Source organism: Hylobates moloch, unplaced genomic scaffold, assembly GCF_009828535.3.
Source record: "Hylobates moloch isolate HMO894 unplaced genomic scaffold, HMol_V3 SCAFFOLD_16, whole genome shotgun sequence".
NCBI classification, from domain to species: Eukaryota; Metazoa; Chordata; class Mammalia; order Primates; family Hylobatidae; genus Hylobates; species Hylobates moloch.
In genome coordinates this window covers 57,049,710-57,060,279 of record NW_026652291.1, presented here as the reverse complement: position 1 = coordinate 57,060,279, position 10,570 = coordinate 57,049,710, and positions in this window count along the sequence as shown.

The following is a 10,570-nucleotide window of genomic DNA, read 5'->3' as shown; positions in this document are numbered from 1 at the left end:
GGCATGTGCCACCACACCCAGCTACTTTTTGTTAGAGACAGGGTTTCACCATGTTGGCCAGGCTGATCTCGAACTCCTGACCTCAGGGGATCCACTTGCTTCAGCCTGCCAAAGTGCTGGTATTACAGGCATGAGCCACCGCACCCAGCCAAATAAAACCAATTTTTTTTTATTATTGTACTTTAAGTTCTAGGGTACATGTATAGAATGTGCAGGTTTGTTACATAGGTAAACATGTGACATGTTGAATAAAACCAATTTTTCAAAAACGAGATAGGTCTATATCACTACCATGGAAATATGTCAACAACATATATGGTTAAATGATAATATTGAAAAGCCCTACATATAATATTAAGCATGTACCAAAATGTTAGCAGTGGTTACATAAAATATTACATAGAATATGCACAAATTGATAACAGTGGAAATATGCACCAGAAAGTTAACAGTGGATATGTATAATATTAAATAAAATATGCACCAAATTTTAATAGTGGTTTTGTTTAATATTAAATAAAATGTGCACCAAATTGTTGATAGTGGTCATATCCAAGGGCAAGTGTGGCAGTCTTTCATTTTCTCTGTTCTGTAACAGTTGGATTTTTCACAATTCATCATCAGAAAAAAAAGAATTAAAAAAAAAACAGAATCAGAGACATGCAGGAAGTATTCAAAGCGTATTATATGAACAAAAATGGATTAAAAGAGAAAAGCCCTTAGAAAAAGCCTCAAAATAGAGCAAAAAAAAAAGTTCTTAATACATACAGAAGGAAAGTATTGTAGCCAAGGAATTGGAAAGAAAGGAATATATTCAAAACACTTCATAGAAGGGCTCTAGGGGCTAATGAGACAAGAAAGAACCCAAATCTAATGGTTGGGAGAGGTTAGAAAGAGGGATGATGTGCTTTTAGGGGGAGATTGAAGAGTTTAGTTTTAGAAATTATATGTTTAAGACATAATAGCAAATTTATCTTATTCTCTTTTTATGAATGAAAATTTTGACACAGAATTTGAGCAATTTGCACAAGTTACCCATCTGGCAAGTAGTAGAAGCAGGATTCAAACTTTGGCAGTCCACATGCAAGGCCTTCGCACCTTACTACTACACAACTGTGCCTCTTGATACTCATTAGGTAACATCCAGTTTCACATCTTTGATATTAGAGTTCAGGGGGGTTTAAAGGAGATGTTAGGAGTGAAGACAGAATATTTGGGAGTAAGCTACACACAGATTATGGTATAAGACCACCACTTCTCCTGTTTTCTTTCCCAGTTTCTCCCCAACTTCCCCTTTTCCCTAGTTTATAAGACAGGAGAAAAGGGAGAAACAAAAAGTTGGAAAGAAACAGAAGTAAGATAAATAGCTAGACGACCTTGGTGCCACCACCTGGCCCTGGTGGTTAAAATAATAATATTAACCCCTGACCAAAACTACTGGTGTTATCTGTAAATTCCGGACATTGTATGAGAAAGCACTGTAAAACTTTTTGTTCTGTTAGCTGATGTATGTAGCGCCCAGTCATGTTCCTCATGCTTACTTGATCTATTATGACTCTTTCACATAGACCCCTTAGAGTTGTAAGCCCTTAAAAGGGCTAGGAATTTCTTTTTCGGGGAGCTCGGCTCTTAAGACACGAGTCTGCCGACGCTCCGAGCCGAATAAAAAACCTCTTCTTTAATCCGGTGTCTGAGGAGTTTTGTCTGAGACTCATCCTGCTACAAGATGACTATTAAAACTGAAAATGATGGTTTCCAGCTTCATCCATGTCCCATCATTCTCAGCAACTATCGCAAGGACAAAAAACCAAACACCACATGTTCTCACTCATAGGTGGGAATTGAACAACGAGAACACTTGGACACGGGAAGGGGAACATCACACCCCGGGCCTGTTGTGGTGGGGGGAGCGGGGAGGGAGAGCATTAGGAGATATACCTAATGTAAATGACGAGTTAATGGGTGCAGCACACCAACATGGCACATGGATACATATGTAACAAACCTGCACATTGTGCACATGTACCCTAAAACCTAAAGTATAATTTAAAAAAAAAACTGAAAATGAGTTCTCTTACAGGAGATTATGCAAGAGGCAAAGCAGCGAACTGGAGAATAAGCCTCGGCAAGCAACTTCCTTAATTATCAATATTTCTTACCAAAGTCAAATGACTTCCTAGAAAGAACAAGACTTAAAGAAAAGCATGTGTTCAAATTCCAGCTCTGATGTTTACTATCTGAGGAATCTTGGGAAAATCACTTTCCTCTCTGTGCTTTAGTTTTTCATCTATAAAATGGATGGTCATGAGGATTACATGAAAAATATACAAAAAGCACTTAGAGTTGTAGCATGCACATAATATGCACTCAATAAATTCCACTGTTTTAAAATTTTGTTTTAGAAAAAGGAAGATCAGAGACTGAGAGAGTAATATCTAGGCATATAAACATATGTGTTAAAATTATTTTAAAATGTGGTTTTTTGTTGAGGTTTTCATAAAAGTTTTCCATGCAGGAAGTATTCAAACATATTATATGGAATATAATTTTCATAGTAATTTTCCATTTTCTGTGATCTACAAATTTTGGCATAATCTGAAAAAAACAAAGCAAAAAACAAAAAAAACAGAGTTTGAAATATGCAATTTAGAAAAACTATTTCACCAATGTTTACTGGCAGCTCCATTACAGAAAATTGTAGGGAACAGGTTGGGAAGCTGATCTCTTCCTTGCTTCCCAGTTACCAAATTAAGAATCATTTTACTCATTACTTGTAAATTTAGGGGATACAAGTATAGATTTCTTACATGCATCTATTGAGGTCTGGGCTCTTAGCATACCCTCATTATTTGATCTATTTTCCTTCAAAGAAGAGATGCTCTTACCTCTTTCTTTTCTGAGAGAGAGAACCATAGGAGTAAAAAAGCAAAAAATTAGAGCAGGTGTTAAAATCGTCTCAGAAATAAAGACTGTAACATAAATACGTTTAGAATATGTTTAAAGTAAAGAAATAAGAATTTGAGAAAAGGACAATATATCATCAAACAAGATAAGGAATAACTGAAATACGACCTCTAGAAATGACAAATGTAACCACTAAAACTAAAATATTAATGGACAACTTAAAGAATTAGATTTATTTGAAGAGAGAATTGGTGACTTGGAAGACAGGAAATTTCCCAGGATGCAAAACAAAGAGGGTAAGGACTGGAATTTATGAATGAAAAAAAAAAACACGCAGGTAGAAAAGCATGAGAAGATCCAACATATGCTTAATAGAGTTCCAGAAAAAAAAGAAAATTAGAACACTGAAAAAGCAACCTTCAAAGTTGTACTGACTAAAGATTTTCCAGAAGGGTTGAGTGACATCAATCATCATTTACAGAAAGTACAACTGATCACAATCCAAGTAAGTGAAAATAGATTTCAGCCACAAAAGCTCACAATGAATATTTGTCAAACATATACAGCAACAAGCCACCATCAACATTACAGAGAAACTTGAAGACAAGCCAAGTGAACAAAAACAGGTGAGGCTGGAACTCTCATATATTGCTGATGGGAATGGAAAACAGTATAGCAGCTCTGGAAAATGAGTTATTAAGTTTCTTATGAAGTTAAACATACTCTTATCATGTGATCCAGATACCCCACACCTTTCATTTACCCTAGAGAAATGAGAAAATATGCTCAAACACCTGTATGAACTCAAACCTGTAAGCATATATTCATACCAGTTTTCACTGTAATTGCCAAAAACTGGAAACAACACAAATGTCCTTCAATGACTGAATGGATAAACAAACTATGGTACCTCCATAAAATTCACTATTAATCACCTATAAAAATGAGCTCTCAATAAATGCCACACCATGGATAAATCTAAAAGGCAATTTGCTAAGAAAACGAAGCCTGACTTAAGGTTCCATACTGTATGATCCCATTTACATGACATTCTTGAAAAGACAAAACTATAGCGATGGAGAAAAGATCTATGGTTGCCAGAAGCTAAACAGGTGAGGGCAGTGTGTGACTATAAAGGGAGCACAAGGAAGTTTAGGGAGCACTGCGACTGTTCCGTATGCTGATTGTGGTGGGGTAACACAAATCTACATGTATTAAAATTCATAGAACTGTACATCAAAAGAAAAAACTCAATTTTATTATATGGTAATTTTTGGTCACAGCATTAAGATGTACAATTCACATACTAAACAATTTACCGATTTATTTATTTATTTTTTGAGATGGAGTTTCGCTCTTGTTGCCCAGGCTGGAGTGCAATGGTACAATCTCGGCTCACTGCAACCCCCGTCTCCTGGGTTCAAGCGATTCTCCTGCCTCAGCCTCCCGAGTAGCTGGGATTACAGGTGCCTGCAACCATGCCCGGTTAATTTTTTGTATTTTTAGTAGAGACGGGGTTTTACCATGTTGGCCAGGTGGGTCTCAAACTCCCGACCTCGGGTGATTCATCTGCCTCGGCCTCTGAAAGTGCTGGGAATTCAGCCATTTAAAGTGTGTAATTCAATGGGTTTTTAATTTTTTCTCTTTAATCAACAAATAAAATTGTATATATCTATGGTGTACAAGATGATGTTCTGCAATATGTATACATTGTGGAATGGCTAAATCAAGCTAATTAACATATGCATTACCTCACATACTCTGAGGTAGAAACACTTCAAATGTACTCTCTTAGCAATTTCAGCAATTTCCAAGTATACAGTGCTTTGTTATTAACTATAGTCACCATGTTGTACAACAGATCTCTTGAACTTACTCCTCCTGTCTAACCGAAATTTTGTATCCTTTGACGATGCAATAATTTTAATATAAAAAGTGGACAACCTGAATAAACCAATAACTATTGAAGAAATGTAAAAGGTAACCAAAAATACGCAAAAACGTTACCATGTCCAGGTTCGGTGAGAGGTGTCTCCTAGCTCCTTAAAGAACAAGTTCTCGTTATACTGTTAAAGAACTTACAAATCTATCATTTCCAATTCTCTGTGATGCCAACTAGCAAAATCCTAACAGGAGTACCAGACAAAAAGAGAAAAAATGGAAGGAAGGGAGGGAGTGGAAAAGGGAAAGAGAAAAGTTAGGAAGAAAAGCATAAAAAGAAAACTACAAGTCAAGCTCACTTATTACATAGATGCTAAAATCTTAAATATTTGAAAATCGAACCTGGGCCAGGTGCAGTGGCTTACGCCTGTAATCTCAGCACTTTGGGAGGCTGAGGTGTGTGGATCACTTGAGGTCAGGAGTTCAAGACCAGCCTGGCCAACATGGTGAAACCCTGTCTCTACTAAAAATACAAAAATTAGCTGGGCATGGTGGTGTGCACCTGTAGTCCCAGCTACTTGGGAGGCTGAGGCAGGAGAATTGCTTGAACCTAGGAGGTGGAGGCTGCAGTGAGCTGAGATCACACCACTGCACTCCAGCCCGGGTAACAAAGTGAGACGTCTCGAAAAAAAAAAAAAATTGAACCTGGCAACATATTGAATGAATAATACCTCATAACAAGGAAGAGAAAAAAAATCCCCACAAGAGTATTTTAGGCTTTAGAAGAACTTAATAAAGGAAAAACTCAAGGCAAGGTCGTAAAGCAACAAAATAAGATATACGTGGGGCTAAAGAAAAACTATGTGCATGCAATGTATTTAATAAATGTACAGAACAAGAACTGTGCTTTCATTTCTGGCAATATTATACAATAGATATCCTTTTAAACACTAGGAGGCATGTATAAAGCCTGGATTTAAAAAGCAATAAATTCCTTTTAAATAGATAGCTGAGTTTGATGAAAGTAAGTAAACTCGTAGGATCCAAAAATGTAGAGGATGCTGAGAATCAGAGTAGTGAGCAGGCAATGATGGTGTCAGCTGCTCTATCCCAGGTTAGTTTCTCAACCTCAGTAACTGGGACACTACTAAAGTCTATAGGCTGCAGGAGCAAGAGAGACACCCGGGGCCCAGACAAGGCTGGGATCCTACAGGGGCTACACTCTGAGTGGAATGGCACCCTAAGATGCACTCCCCCCACCAGCAATGGCAGTACAGCCATGCAGTACGTAACAACATTTCAGTCAATGCCAGACTGCATATATGACAGTGGTCCCATAAGATCATAATAGAGCTGAAAAATTATTATTGTCCTAGTGATGCATTAGCCATCGTGATGCCATAGCACAATGCATTACTCACATGCCTGTGGGGATGCTGCTATAAACACACTACTGCACTGCCAGTTGTATAAAAATCTAGCAAATACAATTATGTACAGTACCTAAAACTTGATAATGATAATAAATGACTATGTTACTCATTTGCAGATTTACTATACTATAAAATGATTTTATTGTTATGTTAGAGTGTACTCTTTCTACTTACTGAAAAAAAAAGTTGGTTGTAAAACAGCCTCAGGCAACTGATTGAAGAGGTGTCCAGAAGAAGGTATTGTTATCACGAGAGTCGACAGCTCCATGTGTGTTACTGACCCTGAAGATCTTCCAGTGGGACAAGAAGTGGAGGTGGAAGACATTGACATGTATGAACCTGACCCTGTGTAGGCCTAGGCATTAGCACACATTAGTCTGTGTGCCTATGTCTTCATTTTTAACAAAAAAGTATAAAAAGGAAAAAAATAATTTATAAAAATTTTAAAGAGAAAACCTCATAGAATAAGGTGTAAAGAAAGAAAATATTTTTGTATAGCTGTACAATGTGTTTGTGTTCTAAGCTTAGTTTTATTATAAGAGTCAAAAAGTTTAAAAAATGAAAAAGTTGGCCGGGCGTGGTGGCTCATGCCTGTAATCCCAGCACTTTGGGAGGCCAAGGCAGGCGGATCACCTAAGGTCAGGAGTTCGAGACCAGCCTGACCAACATGGAGAAATTCTGTCTCTAGTAAAAATACAAAATTAGCCGGGCGTGGTGGTGCACGCCTGTAATCCCAGCTACTCAGGAGGCTGAGGCAGGAGAATCGCTTGAACCTGGGAGGCAGAGGTTGCAGTGAGCCGAGATCGTGCCATTGTACTCCAGCCTGGGCAACGAGGGTGAAAATCCGTCTCAAAAACAAGGAAAATGAAAAAAAGTTTGTAAAGTAAAACAGTTATAGTAAGCTAAGGCTAATTTATTATTGAAGAAATAAATTTTTTTTTTTGAGCCAAGGTCTTGCTCTGTCACCCAAGCGATCTTCCTACCTCAGCCTCCTGAGTAGCTGGGACTACAGGTGCCCAACTCATTTCTATACATTTTGTAGAGACAGGGGTTTCGCCATGTTACCCAGGCTGGTCTCAAACTCCTGGGCTCAAGAAATCCTTTCACCTTGGCCTCTCAGAATGCCGGGATTACAGGTGTGAGCCACTGTGCCCAGCCAAGAAAAAATATTTTTATAAACTTAGTGTGGTCTAAGTGGACAGTGTATAACAGTTGAGGTTTCTTCTGAGAGATTTGCTTGCACACGTGGTGATGTCACAAGTCACACGCTGTGGTTCATGGGGACTGTTGCTTATTGTTTCTCTCCAGGAGCCTGGACTGATCCCTCTGTGGGTACAAACCCTCTGCTATGACAGCTGGTGGGGTTCACGGTTATTAGTCCTTGGTATTACATTCTTCTACCTATCAATGCCTAAAGAAGGTTCCCAAATTAAGAGTGGGCCTTATAATCACCTGGAGGGCATGTTGAAACCTGTATGGTAAGAGTTTGATTCAGTGGGTCTGGAGCAAGGCCCGAGAATTTGTATTTCTAACAAGTTTCTAGAAGATGTTGATGCTGTGGGTCCATAGACCATCTCTGAGAACCACCACTGTCAATTTGCTTTTCTACTTATTTTCTCCTCCCTTCCTTCCTCCTCCCCTCCTTAATTGCCTACCTTCCTCCCTCCTCCTTTCTTTCTTCCCTCTCTCCCCCTCCCCTCCTCCATTCTTCCCTTGCTTGTTGGTTTTATTCTACCTAGATCCTAATTAATTGGTTGATAGAAACCTCCCCCTCTCGTCCCCACAAACCCCTTCTCCCCCTTCTCCTCTCCTCTACCAGAACCGTGTGCTGCTGGTTAAAGCCCACAGAGTCTGTGACTACGTCCAGCAAGTATTTTCCCTGCTGCTGAAAAGAGACACACACATTGTTATTTCTGATATTTAAGTCAAATAATGTGATGAAATTAATATAAAGCCTATTTGCAACACCCCTGAGTAAAGATCGTTACTATTCATCTTCTCTTCCATCTACGTAAATGGAGAAATAGTTGAAACTAATGGTTAATCCGAGGAAACTCATGCTGAGCTTGGAGCTCTAGGATGTTTTGGAGATTTGCAACATGTCAAATAAAATTAATAAACTGATATTAGGAGGTGCTGGGGGAGCAATTCATGGGCCCTTCCGGGCCAGGTGGATGTGAACATCCAGGCCTCTGTGGTAAGAAATGAGCGATTTCTACATCCTACTTAGTATCCCTACAGGACTGTGCAAACCCCACCTAAACATGCTAAGGAGCCCACTGAGAACGCTGTAAAATCAGCTGGATTTAGCACAGGAGGAAGAGTGCACTGTCCGATATTCTAACATGCCCAGTTCTATTTACTAAAGCAACACCACCTTCCCAGGTACAGATAAACCATGAAATCTCAGTGTCTTTACACAGTGAAATTTCATCGTCCATGACCCTCAGGTGCAGTATCAGTTCTCCTGGGTGCTGAGCAGCCTTCACTGGACCATTTAGGGCCCACCTGCTGGCTGCAATCTCCTCTAGCAGGCCAGGGGCTGGGAGCCGAGCGGCCAGCAGGGGAGCTGCTTCTACCCCACGATGCCAAGCAGCACAAATCTTCATGTCCTGCACAACAGCACACCCCGTTTTTCATGATCCCAAATGTACATGATTTAAACTAGGAGGGACTGATGCATCTATCCAGAACACAGCAGGGATTTGCAGGTGTCCATTTCTCCAGGTTACCTCATAGAATTAAATGTATACGCCTTTGAAACCAGGGAGCAGTGAGCTCATTACCTGGTAGAGTCACCGGCCGCACACCACTGGGTGGGTGTATATATTACCGTTTGTGTGCCGGGTGTTATCGTTAATTCCAGATTCTTATGGGCCATGGCTGAGTTCTCGCGTTGTTATGGTGCTTGCAGTTTTGATAGACCTGAAAGTTCTCACTGCATTAAAAATTTCTACCGCATTATTAGGTTAACAAACCTTCGACAAATAAGCTCGAGTATCTCTTCTGATGGACTTCAGAAGAAAATAACACTGAAAAAGTTTTGTGTGTCCCTTTCTGAACTTGTTTTTTTTTCCAAATCTTTACTTGCCAGGCATTGAAGAGAAGCATTTGGGGCCAGTGTTTAGGCTGGGGTGGGGGCACAGCACGTGAGGAGGGCCCGCAGGCCCTGGCAGGCTGTCTGCACACCTGGCCCTCGTGAACCCAGTCCTCTGTGAAGCCAGTTGGGAACAAGATGTTATTTCTATTCATGAAATACCAGTTTCATTCCTAAAATACATCTTCACCTGTGCCAAACACTGAGCTTCTAAAACACAGGCCCAAGGCAGCCGAGGGTGGAAGCTCTGGCCACTCGCTTGGGCCCAAGGCCGCCGAGGGTGGAAGCTCTGGCCACTTGCTTGGGCTCCTGCCGACTTGGTGTCTCCTCCTCTCCCTCTCCCGACCCCCGCTTCCCATGCACCTATCTATCTGCATTCTCTACATCTGAAAATTGCATGTTCATGGTTTCTCTTCCTCTCTTCCCACGACCAGCTCTCCTCTCCAGCCACGGGGCAAGTGGCCTTTCCATACAGCATGGGGACTGAGGCCCTGAGGACCAGTGCTGAGGTCTGGCATGTCCGGGGTGCTGAGCGGCATACCTCCCCAACGCTGGGGACGCGTTCATGGACCGAATTTCCCCAAGCACCTTCTAGGCTGCAGTCCCGGATTCAGCATTTGCAGCAAGGGGGAGGATGAAAGATTCTGCATTTAGGCTCCTGAGCAAAGCCAGGCTCAGTGTGGGCGGCACCCAGGAAGGGTTGCTGTTGGACATCACAATGCAGAAAGACAGGAAGGCCTAACCCACATGTGATAGGGCTCAGGACTGCTTTCTCCCGAGATTTCGAGACAGCAAGAGTCAGGGCAGAAGAAGGCAGGCTGTGGTGATGAAGATGGAGATTAAACTGGTGCAGCACTGGGTGTTGAAACAGGAACAATAGGCCCTGTGTTGTCAATCAGACATCTGTTTATGCTTTGTTTACTTATAGGTCAGGCATTGTCCTTGGATATGTGGATACAGACACGAAAAAGACAAATCAGACACAGCCCCTGCCCTCACGCTGTTCCTAGGGTAGCAGGAAAGACAGGCCTGTGAATCACAAAATAAGGTGATGCTCACAGCAACTTAGATTGGTTTATTTTTCCACACGTCCTCTAGTGGCAGGTGAAGGCTAAATCCCAAGAACCCCTTCTCTGTGTGCACAGAGGTGATCTGCACCGATACAGATGCTAAACCTCACCCGCCCTACTCCACCCCAGGCCTCCACTCTGTGCCTCGGCTGGCAGCCCTGCTCACGCCCTCACTCAGATGCCTG